This window comes from Maylandia zebra, linkage group LG18, assembly GCF_041146795.1.
Source record: "Maylandia zebra isolate NMK-2024a linkage group LG18, Mzebra_GT3a, whole genome shotgun sequence".
In the NCBI taxonomy this organism is placed as follows: Eukaryota; Metazoa; Chordata; class Actinopteri; order Cichliformes; family Cichlidae; genus Maylandia; species Maylandia zebra.
The window spans coordinates 30,880,199-30,896,394 of record NC_135184.1 but is presented as its reverse complement, the minus strand read 5'-3'; the positions used below and the strand labels follow the sequence as shown (position 1 = coordinate 30,896,394).

The 16,196-nt window shown below is 42.4% G+C and overlaps 1 non-coding gene across 1 annotated transcript; it reads left to right on the top strand.

Annotated features, from left to right (window-relative positions):
* The first annotated feature begins 10,176 nt into the window (after positions 1-10,176).
* LOC111501460 (uncharacterized) lies at positions 10,177-14,502 on the top strand. Its single transcript, XR_013094300.1, has 5 exons — positions 10,177-10,414; positions 10,505-10,992; positions 11,226-11,606; positions 11,809-11,880; positions 12,201-14,502. It is a non-coding gene; the product is annotated as an uncharacterized LOC111501460 (transcript).
* Positions 14,503-16,196: the final 1,694 nt, after the last annotated feature.

The window sequence follows — 16,196 nt, the reverse complement described above, 5'->3', positions numbered from 1 at the left end:
GATATCAAGTGGAAGACAGTCTGGATGGTCCCCCATAAATATTTGATTGTAAATAAGGTAAAAGAAGTCTCATTTAAAATTCTACATAAATGTTATCCAGCCAGTCACTACATGGTAAAATTTAAAAGGGACATAAATACTAATTGTACTTTCTGTGGGGATCATCCAGAAACTGTGACACATCTTTTTTGGTACTGTTCTTTTACACAGAGATTCTGGAAGGAATTTAGCAGGTTTGTTATTGTCCATATTTTAAGGGAGTTTTCTTTACGATGGGAAAATGTTTTATTCTGTTTCTTTAAGTTCCCCAAGAAGTATGATAAATGTTTTTATATGATAAATTTGTTAATACTTTTAGCTAAATTTTTTATCCATAAATGTAAGTTTACTAACAAAACACCATATTTCTGTCATTATTTTAAGGATGTGGAAATGTACATACAATCAATATCAGACTCCACCAACAAAAAGGCTCTCAAAACAATTTATGTATGTGAATCTTTGCGTGTATTCTTATAATTGTTACCTTTTTCTTTTACCCCTGGCTTTCTGTGTTCATGTTCTGTTGTTTTGTATACTTCATCTGTTCGTATGTTGTATACTCATTGTTTGTTAAATAAAGTTTATTTTAAAAAAAAGAAAGAAAAAAATCTATTCCAACGTAGGAAGTGTTATGAATAGCTGATCAGTTTGGCAAAGCGTGTTTCTGGAATATTATGTTTTTGTTGCTGCAAGCGCTTTTTATGCAATTTTGGCAAAGCAATATGTGGAAGGAAACCGGGACCTAGGGCAAGCTGATGGCATAGCATGTAAGTACAACTCCTCCGGTTTCATATGCCAAAAAAGTATTGCGCCAGCTTACGTGGTTGCAGTGCTACCGGAATTTAAAAATAGTTAGGGAAAACGGACCGCCTTTAAAGGGTTAATTAATGTATTATCAACAACAATATAAAATTATGCACAAAAGGAATTTCTAATGTAAAATAAACGTGGTTTTATTTATATATGTTTATATATAAATATATACGGTGGCCCCTAGAGACAAAGCACGTACAAACTCCAAAACACATACAAACTCCAAAAAGCACGTGCAAACTCCAAAGCATGTACAAACTCTGAAGCACGTACAAACTAAAACACATTGCTAGCGTTAACTGATCTTCGAAAACAGAGCTACCTAGATCACTTAAATTACACAATTGAAAGCATATGTGTATTGTTTGTGTATTTATACACAAGTGTAACCTGTGTGATTCTGAGTTGTGTCTGTTAAAAAAGGTAAAAGAAAGAAAGACCTCCAAGTAAATAATTTGCCCACTCCAGCTCCTCTCCCAAAGGGGAATTGTAGAAAAGGGCTGGCATTTATTTTTACATTAAACATAAAGTATGCATTTACACGTAACATATTTGACATAAGATAAAACAAAAACAACAACATGAAATCCGACATACCTGATAAAAAAGGTAAAAGAAAGAAAGACCTCCAAGTACATAATTTGCCCACTCCAGCTCCTATGACCAAATACAAACAGTGGGGAAGAGGGTTAGCTCAACCCACCACAACTTCCAAGCTAGCAAGGTGTATATATTCATGTTAGCATTTATGGCGCCTGAAACACATTTATGATACACACATACTACACACTTATAACATCTCACAAAAAACAGGCTTAATAATGACAATAATTGAACTAAAATCGCAATCAACATCAGTATGGAACGCCAGGACTGCCATAATGAATTAATTAAATACACCATTAAATAATTAATTAAATGTGTCAATAATTAATTAAAATTGAAATTAATTAATTAAATAAATAGTTATGACACATGTAATCAATTAATTATTGACACATTTAATTAATTATTTATGTAGTTCACATTTTAATTAATTATTGACACATTTAATTAATTATTGACACATTTAATTAATTATTTAATGATATATTTATTTATTTCATTTCGGCAGTCCTGGCGCCTGGCTCTCATCTTTTTTTTTGTGTCCTGTTTGGATCTTTAGCCATCAGAATTGTTGTCTTAAGGCCAAGAAAGATGCCAAGCGGATTTATTTTACCAAGTGGATCATCATGGCCTTGCCATATTGGTCCATTTGATTGACCTTTATTATAATTATGAATTTATTTCATTTTCAGTTGCTATAAACGGGACAGGCATGACTGGGGGATAGGACAGGGAGAAAGAATGAAAGAAAGAGAGGGAGAGAAAGAAAACCAAAGGGGAGAAGAGACGGTGAGAAGGGGGGGAAGAAAAAAAAACACCTGGGTCACCTGTATGGAGAAAAAAAACAGAAGAGAAAGCAAACAACAAAGAGCAACATAATAAAAAAAAACACGGCACCATCACAATAAACTAGCTAGCAGTAGATATCAGTAGATACTAAATAATAAACGATATTGTGCAGCACGCAAGATAGACAGCGCACAATGTGCTTTGAGGCAGCAGCCAAGAAAGCTGTAGTCCGCGTCTGAATACCCGTGTGTACACCTGTGTGCATACCTGTGTGGATCAGCATGTTTGCATTCCAAAGGTTTCTCCATGTAACGATCTGCTAGGGAGTGTGGGGAGCCACAGCCCCGTCCTCCAGGGTATGAAGCAGGTATGGAGGAGATCAAAACTCCAGACATCTAGAGGCCCCCAGAACACAAGAGACCAAGGAAGACCAACAGAGGGGCAGCCGCGCCACTGTCCCAGTAAGAGCTGAGGAGAGTCCCAGATGAGGGCTCACTCAGCAGCCGCGGAGCAGAAGCCAGGGGGGGTTGCAGTGACGCGCCCGTGAGCTCCGCCGGCAGCCAGCCGTGCCTGAGTGACCGAGCCCCAGGCCGAGAGACGGGGGCACCCCACCCCCGAAGTGGCCCGAGCGAGCCCCAGGCTCCAGGCCCCGATAAGCGGCCGCCAAGGAGTGAGCCGGTGTGTACCTGGACGCCCACCCCCAGACACAAAGAACCACCAACGCACCGACGCCTGAGGGAGTCCGCCACTGGCAGGGGAAGTGGTGGTGGGTGGAGATAGGCCTCCAAACCTTGGAGGGCCTGAGATGTCCCCAGCGAGGTGGCGTCTGATACCCAACCTGACATATAGACACAGACATACAGGCACACACAGACACAAACATCCATTCCCACCCTCATGCTCTCATATGCACTTACTCCACACTCAACCAACGTGGAGACAGACATAAAGAGACGTTGTACACACGATCACACTCCCCAAGCGTACTCTACAAACCGGGTCTAGGTACCCTTGCCCCTGGAGGGGGGAACTGCACCCAGACCCAGGTGGTGTTACCCTTTTCCCTGGCTCTCATCTTGAAATAATTTTATCTGTCAGCCTCACCCATCAAACTCAGGGGGCGGGGTTAACGCTGCCCATGCAGCTTCTCTAACATTTGATTGGTTGCCGTGCAAAGTACGTCAAAACAGGTCGATCCTAGATAATCGATTGCTTGTGTAGGCTTGTGCAGCCAGGTATCCCAGAATGCAGATCAAATCACAGGCAGCAATGGTGGTGGTGTAGTTTTAAAATACCCCGTTTTTCTGTCACCAACTACACTTTTAACAGTGTTTTAGCCGCGAATGTCGCGCCATACGTCTGGTCAGGTTGTCAACATAGAACATGTTTGCAAAAGTGCTCAGATGTTTTCAGAGATTTCACTAGCTCTGCTAACAATTAGCATGCAGAGTGCACCCAGGGGGTTACGTTAACCGGTTTGTTTACATATTCCACTCTCCGTGTTCCACATGTTGCATTCGCAGATTCTCATTTTCACCGAACGATCGTCTCTTTCCGCCTGGTCTTGTGTCTCTGTGCTTCTGTAACATAAAGAACGAGCTGACATTTTTCTCACGAAACCAGCGATCAGCTCAACAGACCCTCAGTTTACCTGCATGCATCCTCCTCCTCATCTGTCAGCTGTTTAACACCTGCTGCTAATTCAAGAAACACGCCTACGTTACCTGGTGATAGTCACAGTTTAACTGGGCAACCGGTGCTCGATATAAAGCAATGTCAGCGCATTTTTCTGCACAAGATAATTAAATGTAGTGTTTTCCCCGAGCGCAGAACTGCTGGAGCTTGTTTCCTTACAGAGCACTTTATAGGCGAACAGCTTCATCAGCGGCTGATGTCCAATCACCGGCACACAGCTTTGAAACCTCAGCTGAGTTTTAGCTCTCAGTGGTTAAACGCTGGACTTCATTCACTCAGGTTCTGTCTGTCGGGTCACGTTTACTTCGCTGTTTTATTTACAACTGAGCAAATCGGTTTGGCTGAGGTTAAAGTTACGTTTCATAACTGCATAGTTTCACAGACGTTTAATGGTTCACTGGCACATGTGTTAGACTGAACTATTCGCTTTTCTTTATCTGGTGTGTTTTGGATTTAACAGTGAATTTTGAGATTAAACTGACTTTTAAAATGTTTTTATACAAAGAGGAAAGAGAAGGCGCATTTCCACCGAGAGGAGCAGAGTTTGCAACAGCATGCTCATCATGAAGTCTGCAACCTGGACAGAAATATTATATCATCTGTTTTTTAATAGTTATTCAACTGTATTCTAAGCACCAGCTGTCTGTTAGAATGTGATTTTTTTCTCTCTCTGTTGGCAGAGGTATAAAAATGCGCAGGAAAATCTGACGTGCATGGCAAACTTCACCGACGATATTTAGGGAGGAATAAACACACATCAAACATAAATGAACCATTTGCCTGTCTCCATAATTGAGAGCATTTTCTCTTCTTATGTCAACACTCTCTCTCTCTCTCTCTTTTTTTTTTTGCTTTTTCGGTCATAATAATAATAATAATGGATTGGATTTATATAGCGCTTTTCAAGGCACCCAAAGCGCTTTACAATGCCACTATTCATTCACTCTCACATTCACACACTGGTGGAGGCAAGCTACGGTTGTAGCCACAGCTGGTCATGTTATGTTTACCTGTCAAATGTTTGTTACAAACTATGAAACACATCGTGCAGACTTCTGGATGTTAGAAGAAAACTAATACTGCTCATGAAGGAGACTAAAGGCAGGAAGGTGTCCTTTAAAACTAAACATGTTAATAGGACCTCCCTATTTATATCATAGTTTATGATATAGCACAGGGCCGTGCAGAGAGGTTTAAAGGGGCGGGTGCTCAAAGTTAAAAAGGGGCATATTGAACCAGGCTGAATAACAACAACACACATTCATCAAGAATCTAATATGGGCAACACGGCAAAGCAAACGTAGCCGATGTTTTACCTGATGGGTACATGGTAAATGGCCTGCATTTGTATAGCGCTTTTCTAGTCCTTAAGGACCCCAAAGCGCTTTACACTACATTCAGTCATTCACCCATTCACACACACTGGCGATAGCAAGCTACATTGTAGCCACAGCTGCCCTGGGGCGCACTGACAGAGGCGAGGCTGCCAGACACTGGCGCCACTGGGCCCTCTGACCACCACCAGTAGGCAAACATGGGGTTAGTATCTTGCCCAAGGATATTTGGCATGCAGCCAGGAGGCAGCCTGGGATCGAACCACCGACCTTCTGATTAGTGGCTGACCTGCTCTGACGTAGCTCTGAGCTACAGCCACAGTACAATGTTGCTGTTGAGGGGTTGCTGTGAATAGTGCTGGAGGGCAGGGCTGTGTTGATCTGAGACTGTAGACATTAAAAAGTCCATAGGAGAGATGGTAGCTGATTAAACAAGTATCATGAGATAATAACAAAATGCAAAGATTGGTGACAGCGCTTGGAACCATAAGGACACAAAAAACTGAGAAATAATTTAGGCTCTGCCTGTGATTCACTCTTTGCTTCTCTTCTTCCTTCCATCCCATCATTTCATATATCACTCTCCACTTGCTGTCTATCTGAGAACAAGGCACAACTTGCTATTGCAATAAACTATAATTTAATTATCCACACCTAACAACTCCAGCACTTTATCTATAATAAAATGATGACAGAAAAATGTTATAGCCCTGCCTTTAGTAGCCTCACACAGCTCCTGCTGTTTCCTCCTCATGTGTTTCTTTGTTTCTGATCTAGCCAGTAAAAAGGCAACATAGACTTCTTTTGATCTCTGCTTGAAGCAGATGAATCAGCAGACACTGGTGCATAACATCTAGGGATTTCCATCTGGATAAGATCAGGAATCTCCTGTTCCCAGGCAAGCCATCTGTCACGAAGGCTGGGTGGCTGGATTGGGTCATCCCAGCCGAGCTGTTCCTTCCAAAGATCCTGTAACAGAATCTTGGCTTGTGTGGCACTATACTGTATAACCTAGACAATCGTACTGACAGGTGAGTGTTTTGTAGACATTCCTCAGTGTGTCGATGTCTGTATTTGAAGCGTGGTGGAGTTGGCGCAACAAAGCAGTGGTGTGGCATACCTCTGTATCCCATCAACAATGACCCAGATGGTTGGTGTTGGAGTAGGTTTTAGAGCTTGCTGATCTTGCGTCGATTGAGTTACCTGCTTCTCGCTCACATAAGGCAGCATATCAATCTGCCAAAGATGCTCAACATTTCTGAAAGGCTCGCAGGTTGGCACTGTTGTTGTGAACAGGCACTGCTGCTCGGATGCAGGGGTCTGGTCAATGCTGGTAGGACCTTGGAGCAAGTCAAGTCAAGTCAAGTCAACTTTATTTGTCAATTCTGCCACATGTACAGGACATACACAGAATAGAAATTGCGTTACTCTCAAACCCTAGTGATTAGAAAAATGCAAATAAAATAATTAAAAAGTAAAAATTTAAATAAATACAATACAATTTTACGTATAACAAAAAAAAAAGCTATGCAATATACAATATACAATATTCAAGTAAGAAGGCATAGTGGTGCAAAATAGGCAAATAGTGCAAATGGGGATTTAGTAGTGTACGGTAAGAGATAGTGTAACAACAAAGTCTTATGAGGTCCAATGCTTAAGCAGTCCAATGCTCCACAAAGTGACTGGAGCAGGCCAGTGAGTGCGTCAGAGAGTGAGTGTGTGTGTGTGTGTGACAGAGTTCAGTGAGACCGTGGTGGAGAGGAGGGGAGAGGGGGGCAGAATCGGGAGGGAGTTAAGCTTCCTGACAGCCTGATGGATGAAGCTGTCCTTCAGTCTGCTGGTCCTGGCCTGGAGACTCCGCAGTCTCCTCCCTGACGGCAGCAGCTTGAAGAAGCTTTGCATTGGGTGCGTGGGATCAGCCGCTATGCAAAGGGCTTTTTTAGTGAGACGGGTGCTGTAAATGTCCTGGAGGGAGGGGAGAGAGACACCAATGATCCTCTCTGCAGCTCTCACTATGCGTTGGAGGGTTCTATGGCAGGACGCATTGCAGGCTCCAAACCACACAGTGATGCAGCTCGACAGGATGCTCTCGATGGTGCCTCTGTAGAAAGTGTACATGATGGGGGCTGGAGCTCCTGCTCTTCTTAGTTTGCGGAGAAAGAAGAGACGCTGCTGTGATTTCTTGGCCAGTGCTGTGGTGTTGTACGTCCAGCAACCAACCAAGCTTGGTATAGACAGCAATGGGTCCCCCTGTTGGACCCAAATGAACTGGTTCTGTGGGTGTCAGGAGATGAGGCATGTCAGCGCCGATAAGCAGCAGAGGTTGAACATGGTCTACCAAAGGCAGAGGTAAGTCACTCAAGTGTTTATAGTGACGCTGGAGAATCTTCACTGGATGCGAATGTTCTGAGAGACCAAGAGCATCAGCGGTGAATGCCTTGTGTATATGATACTTCTCCCCAGATTTGTCGGGGGAGGATACTTGGAAGGAAACTGAGGCACTGCGAAGCTACACTACCTCTTGGTGGACAGTCTGCACGGTAAGTGTCTCAGACTGAGGGGTTCAAGCGTTGAACAGCTTGTGGTAAAATGATGCTTCATTCTGAGCCATCATCTAGTATTGCAAGAGTCTCCAGTGTTCGGTCTCCATTGTACAGCAATACCTTTACAACCTTTGGCATAACAATGGGGGACCGGTTTGGCCTATCCAAGTGCACCGTTGTAGTCGGAGGAGTCATCATGAGCACACGCTTCTGGATCTGCTGGACCGCGTCACACAGTACTGTCAGGTGCTACAGAGTGGTACTGGCCTATTCCAGACACTAACATTCCAGACACTCTGGATCCCCTGCAGTATGTCTACCGACCCAATAGGTCCCATCAGACACCATTGCTGCTGCCCTTCACTATTCCCTTTTCCATCTGGAAATTGTATATATACAATATATATATGTGTGTAAATTGCCCTGCAGGGGGTCTAGCAGCCTGGGAGCTTGAGGGTCCTGCGCAGTATCTTAGCTGTTCCTAGGACTGCACTGTTATGGACAGAGATCTCCGTAGTCGGTATCTGTAGCCAGTCTTGTCAATGATCTCATTGAGGGGGTCTAGGCCTATGCAGAACAGTAGTGGGGACAGAGAATCTCCTTGGTAGATCCCGCACCTGATGGTGACTTGTGCTATGGGCTTGAAGTTGGCCTCTAGTATTGTCCACCACATCTCCACTGAGTTCCTGATGAAGGGTCTTAGGGTCCTTCATTTTTTAAATACAAGGATATGACATGTAATTCATCCGATCCTGGCTCTAGCGCTCCTTCCGACCTTGAGCGGTATTATCGTGTACTACATTGTCGCTTTTTGTTGTGTTTTTCTTTTCTTTTTCTTTTTCTTTTTTATTTCTTGACAAAGGGAATCAGGAATATATCTAGCTGGGTCACCACTATAGACAATCCGGCAGAGGAGGAGGAAGGTAAATCGAATTGAGTTTTTTCTTTTTTTAAATACACAGGATATGACGTAGTCATTCAACCGATCCATGCTATATTGCCCCTCCCGATCTGGAGTGGTATAACGTGTTGTAGAAAGGTTTGATCAATTCGCGCTTAAAAAAAGAATACATTCTCTGTTTTTTTTCTTTCACGCTTATGGTACCCAACAGAGGGAGTTGAAGCATCCCTAGCTCTCCCTCCTATTACACCCAAACCTTGCGGGCTGCACGTCAGGAGACTCGGAGGTAATTGACCGGGATGAACCGATCCTATAAATTTAAAAAAATTTGTTCAATTACATTTTTAAGATAATTTACATAAAACTGGATATGTCACAATCTGATGTTGTATTAATAAAGCTCTCTGCCTCGTTGAACGTATGAATCAGCCCTATAAATAAATTTAAAAAAGTGTAAACGATTCAAAGATAAGTGCAGCATCATTACCGGCAGGGGTGGCAGGAGAAGGAGGAGCAGCCTGCGGAGCATCAGCACTGAGGATCTCGGGTACAAAATCAAAACGAGGTTGTGACCCGTCACTATAACTTCTGTGTTTCCCAAAAACACTATGGCCATCCCCTCCCCCGAAAACTACTGGCGTCTGTCCAAAGCTTACTCACACGCGTCCATTCAGTGGTTGGAGTGGGAAGCTAAAATCCCTATTCCATACACGTTAAAGGCGGAAAGAGAGAGAAAAAATAGGCCCATACTTTGTAGACGGTTACTCGGAGAGAGAGGGAGAGAGGTGGGTCTGGGAGTTTCTGGGATGCTTTTATCACAGGTGTCCTAAGTGCCACAGGTCCAAGGAGATCTGCCCTCTGACTCCGGCCAGTAGTAAACTCACAGTAGCACAGGAACAGAGCGGGAGGGAAAGAGAGAGAAAGAGAGCCAGGGACAACAACAAGAGACAACATCGTCACATTAGAAAGGTATAGTAATCATCCACAATTATTTGTAGTTGCAGATGAGAAAGAATTCAGAAAGTTTACACATGCTGTGAATCCTATGTGTGCAATTCCAGGCAGGAAAACACTCTCCAAAAAATCATCCCAGGCTTATGTGAAAGAGAAAGTGCATCTTCTTTTTGTTTTGCATATTTTAATTTATATTTTATTGTGTTGTGGCTTGTGGCTCTCTTTCTCTCTCTGCTTTGTCTCTAGGGGCCACCGTATATATAAACATTTATAAATAAAAACACGTTTTTTTTTTAACATTAGTAATTCCTTTTGTGCATAATTTTATATTGTTGTTGATAATAAATTAATTAAAGCAACAAAACAACCTGAAGAGCTGGTTGGGAGCCGAAAGAGCCGGCTCTTTTTATTGAGTTGAGCCGAAAGAGATGGCTCTCTAAAAAAGAGCTGGAATTCCCATCACTACTACCAATGTGAGCTCCGGGAGAAATGCTTACTGCGTCCACACGGTCGTGATGAGGGAGCACGAATAGACCAAAATGAAAAATCAAACGAGGAGGTCAAAAAGTTCCTGCAGAGCTAAGACGCTCCCGAACCTCTGTCCCCTCGCTCTGCCCTTTACGGAGGCGAACTTGAGGCTGTGGTACAGCGCCTTGCCTGGAGAAAATGTGTAGGCCTGGTGTATCTGCCGCGAAGGCTCTTTTCCCCCATTCTACCGTACAAAACATCTCGAGGTAAATTGATCTTTACCCTCTGCCGCACTTTTTCTGAAATAATCACTTCATAATTAACTCTCATGGTATCTTTTTCCGGCGATTCTTCAGATGAGGACAATTTAAATCAAGCTATAATTGCGAGCTTGGAGAGTCCCCAAAGAGGGACAAAAGGACACCCTGATGATCCTCTACCTACTCACATGAGGCAAGGTGTGAAAACAAGTGTGGGTCACAATCAGCCAGGGTTTGGGGGGATACTCCCACTGGGTTTAAATCTGGGACTCTCCACCATTTGACCCTTAGAACTGAAGAAGCTTGTCGGATGAGAGGTGAAAACATCTTTAAGCAACTTAAAGAAGTCCAGACGCTTTTTTCCCCGCTCTGCTGTGTGGGAAGGAGCCTTGCGTGGTTTTCAAAGGATATCTTATGATCCCAACTTGATGATCAGTGTGAAAATCTCAGATGATATGGGGAAAAATGAGGAAGGGGTTGATTTAGGCGGGCCAAGGAGGGAAGACTATCAATGGACACCATTGCCAGGTCAGCCATGTTTGAGGGGAAAGAAAACTGCAAGAACTTGGCTCTTGACAGTACTGGTAATTACCTATTTTTCTAATATTAATAATAATAATAATAATAATGGATTGGATTTATATAGCGCTTTTCAAGGCACCCAAAGCGCTTTACGATACCACTATTCATTCACTCTCACATTCACACACTGGTGGAGGCAAGCTACAGTAATAGTGTAAACTTTTTAACTGATATTTATTTTTACAGGCAACATTACTGACAGTTTTGCTTTTCCCTTTATTCTGTTGCTTTGCAGCTCTCTGAGGGTACTGGTACTACATCTCTGGCAGAGCCATTGCAGTGAGCTTGGTACATGGTGGTCCACCACCTAACTTTCTGTCACCAACAGTATTTTCTTTTCTAGTTGGAAATTCAGCAAATCCACCCTGGAAGACATAGCTGATTCGGTACTCTTTGAAAAAGTCGAAGAGTTCCAAGTTGAAGAAGAATTGTCTCCCCATATGCTAATCAAGTCCAAAACCTCAGTTTCTGTCCATTGACTCGCTGTCTCCAGTTTCCCCCACCATGCTTTCTCGTTTGTCTTCTCCGGTGCAGTGTGAACATAGAGTAAGAGACAGGGATCTGCTGGTACATGACATTGTCATATTTCAGGTCATCCACAGGGTCCTATTCAAAGGTATTTGGGTATTCTGTGTTTTTCAGATTAATTAAAATAGTGATAGAAATCTTACCTATTAATCAAAATGGCCAGTTTAATAACCTAATACAATTCAAATTGCCAAATTGATTATATGCAGTTAACTTAGAAACCTGAAATTGCATAATTATTAACATTCATCTATTAACATTCATCATTTTCAACATTCATCTATCTCCAGAAGGAAGCAACAGAAGAACTGCTGAGGAGATGGTTGTTACATTCTGGAGGGACTATCTCCAAGCTACAGAAGGTAATTGGCACTTTAGTGTACAATAAACAGATATAGCGATTTATAGTTCTGCATTTCTGAAAACTTTACTTTAAATAACATACTTGTATAACAATAACACCACAGCTTCTGCTGCTTCTTAATTACCCTCTTGGTTGTAGTAACATTTTTACATAGTTTTTGAAGCTGTTGAAGGATGAAAAGCGTGTTCTATAGTCATTACAATAACAGTCTTTCAAAGATTCTTGCTTTAGATTAATACTCACTGACAAATTATTCTGGCAAAATAATCTAATATGAAGTTACCTTATAACATTTATTTCCTTCTCTGTTTTATGCAGAAGAAGAAGGACATTCCAAGTTAGAGAAGCTATTGGCCTTTGCAACTGGAGCAACTGCGGTGCCACCTATTGGCTTTTCCCCAGCACCCTTGATTGAGTTCATTCATAGAGGAGATGACGACTTCTCTTCTACACCAATTTTCCCTCTTGCCAACACGTGTGTTAACTGCATTAGGCTGCCACTGCATGTTTCATACCAGTTGTTCAAGGAGATGTTTGATTTTGCCTTAGGTAACACTTACGTCTTTGGCAGGGTGTGAACACATTATGCTGTATGAGTTTGTGGTTTTATCTTTTGTATTGGTCTCTCTGCTGATTCAAAGTGAGCATTGAATATTAACTTTTTAAGGTTTTAATATTTCCAAATTTAGCTGCGTCAGTCAAATTGATGTTTTAAGACATCAATTTGACAAGAAGTGATTGTTCTTCAGGATTAAAATCCAATTGTTTAACAGCACTTCAGAAGTTTATTTACACTGTTGAGTATGAACATATAATCTTTGTCTCACTTTAGTCTTTTCATGTGCATGTGCATCTGTCTTTGATATGGTTGTCTTTCTGTCTGTTTATTCTTCTGCCTGTCTCAGTTTCTGTTTGATTGACAACAGAGCTGTCATTTTATCCTATTGATTGATTGATAATACTTTATTCATCCCGAGGGAAATTGAGTTAAGGCTGCCAGCCGTGCCAGCTCCATCTTACCCTTCCGACCATACATACATTACGCAAAACATCACATGGGCAAGACAGGTCAGAGAGGTATAACAATGGAAAATGCACCACACGAGGAAAGATAAGGAGAAAAAAAAACACCTCTGCACATAGCACATGAAAAACTCTTAATACACCAAAGAAACACATGACAAGCAACAGGGGTGGGTAAAGGGTGCAGCATCGGAAGGGAATAAGCATCGAAGGCATTTGGAAAGGGAGGGGGGATGAGTGTGTGCATATCAGTGTATATGTATGTGTGTGCGTTTCCAGAGTTCAGCTGAGACAGTGTCCTTCGCCCTGCTAGGCTAAGTAAACAGTCTTCCAGCCAACCCAGGTGGCCTTGCATGGAATGTGAAGGAACAGACTAAACACAGTCGTTATCAGGGTGTTGTTGTTCAGCTCCAGCCTTGAGACCGCAGCTGGTGCCAAAGGGGGTATCCGCATGAAGTGATGGTGGTTTTTACTTTAGTGCGAACAGCTCATATGAATTTCAAAGCAGTTCTACAGTCCAACACTGGTATCGCAATCTCCCTTTGGAGAGCCGCGAGCTTCGGCATACTCGCACTCTGTGATGTTGTCATTTCTTGTGCTCAAGGAGCCGATTTCTGAGAACTCACGGCAGTGTGCCTCCCCGAGATGTCATCCAATTTGCGCCCAGAGATGTTATTCTGAGCTAGCCCTTCCGTGATGTATCCAGTCTGCAGTCAGAGATCTTATTCTGAGTATTCACAGCAGCCGTAGCCTCTCCAAGATCTTATCCTGACTCAGTGAGCCCATTTTGAGAAACTCACACCTCTCCCATCATTCCAATCCCAGCGGGCAGCCTTGTGGGGATTTGAACAGCCGGTTCTGCTTTCTTAATTCTTCGATAAGTCAGGGCCAAGCCAGCTCCGATGAGCCAGAACCCTGTTACCATGGTTAGATATCTTCAGCACTCAGGCTCACCCAAGCCCAAACTTCTCGTTGAGAAAGGGGTGTCAATTGCATTTAGGGACCAGTTGATCCAATCCATAATTCCTCTTTTAGGTTTTAGAGAACAGACTGTGAGAATGTTCCAGGGAAAAGTAATACAAAAAACACAAGAGGAGGAGAGGAGAAAAGTGTGAATGCCTTCGTCAAGAGCAAGAGCAAGGAAATGCTTAAAGAAAATGCTTTCAATATTTTGTTATTTTTGATCAGATATGTGTTCTGAAATGTTTTTTTTGTTTTTAAAATTTTTTTGCAAAATATTTGATTCAATGTAGAAGGTGTAATAGTGAACATCTATTTCATGATTTCCGTCATTTTCTAAAGGATTCTGTCATGGTCCCTGTGCCTGTTTGGCTGGCTCAGTGTGGCTACAAGTGTTTTTGAGCTAAGATTTTAAAGTTATTCACATAATGAAAACCTATACTTTGTTTCGGGCGAGTTGCCCATTCAAATGCATGTAATCGTAAGAAACGCACTGTCTTGACGAAATAAAGCGTTTTTGTACAACTTCATATAAATAGCTGTAAGTTTTGATAGAAGACTCTGTTAGAGAGTTATCTCTAGGATGCTGGGATGATAGCTCCCTCAGGACTTAAACTCCAGTCAGAGAGTGGGGCACAGAGAGTGATGTCCGGATATACTTTAATGGAAGTTAACAGCAGCTCAACAGTACAGCAGTAGGCATACTTAACGAATGTGGGACGGGTGGACAAACGTGTGCGTTGCTGTGCAAATGTGAGTCAAAATCCCTCCAGTTCTACGAGTCCATTTCTACTTATAGCACGGGTGGTACTTTGATGTTAATTACAAGGGGTTTATGCTAGGAGATTTATCGAGATGGGTAGAGGCGTGTGACTTACCACCGTAGCATTTGTTGCGGGTTGTATCTGTGCACTGCAGTTGGGTTATTTAGCCACTAGAGGGCACTGAAGACCATATAATTGCTGACCTTTCCTAATTTGGGGGCATTAGGTCTTTTCTGTTGCCTGAGATATGCAGATATTCTTGTTTCCTGCTTGTTCAAATGGGATTGTGGGACTTTCTTATGTCAGAGCATTCAGCTGATTATTTGTGTTACAGTTCATTATATTGGCATGATGTTGGGAAGTGACGATTGTTATATTTACATGTGAAAATTGTTTCTCCTTGTTTCTTGTTATTCAGAACCACACGTCTGTCCACCCCTCCCACATTCGTTAAGTATGCCTACTGCTGTACTGTTGAGCTGCTGTTAACTTCCATTAAAGTATATCTGGACATCCAACACGTTCTCACTCCCAACTCGTCAAACGTGTGACGCATGGTCAGGCTCCCTCTGCTTCACTTATGGACGCGCAGGGTACCCCTCTCGCGTCGGGAATTGACGTGAAGGGTCCTCCGAGTGAGGAGATTGCTGCGGAAGTGCCTGTTGTCGGTATATTTAGACATTTTCCAAATCACATTGTAGTGATGTATACAGAACACAATAAATTATGTAATGTAAACAACTACCTGAAAAACAGGTAGAACGATACTTTTGTATCGTTTATTGCATTTACGGAGGGAGTGGTGTATGCTGGGTAATGGCACAGCTAGCTACTGGGTGACTTTATTCACCCGCTTAGGCCGTTATCAGTCCATACAATGGACGTTATTAGCACAAATCAGTCCCATAGATATGGGCCATCTCCTGCTAGACTGTTCAGAAGGTTGTTATCATCCATCCAGATGGAGGATCACTAACAGGAGCGTGGAAGACTCCAGAATCCACTCTGGCTGGAATCCGGTGGATATTTCGTCAAGACAGTGCGTTTCTTACGATTACATGCATTTGAATGGGGAAATCGCCCGAAAAAAAGTGTAGGTTTTCATTATGGGAATAACTTTAAAATCTTAGCTCAAATGGCTGCATAACCAATTTGCCCCGCACGCAGATGCTGTATTCTATAAGGCAAAGCCATAAATATGGGTGTCTTAGTCTTCTATCAAAAGTTACAGCTATTTATATGAAGTTGTACAAAAAGACTTTATTTCGTCAAGACAGTGCGTTTCTTACGATTACATGCATTTGAATGGGGAAATCGCACGAAACAAAGTATAGGTGTTCATTATGTGAATAACTTGAAAATCTTAGCTCAAACAGTTTTAAAACCTGTTTGCCCAGCACGGGGATATTGAAGTCTATAAGATAAAGCCATAAACATGTGTGTCTGAGTCTTCTATCAAAAATTACAGCTATTTATATGAAGTTGATGAAAAACGCTTTCTTTCGCCAAGACAGTGCGTTTCTCACTGTTATATGCATTTGAATGGGGAATTCGCCCGAAACAAAAG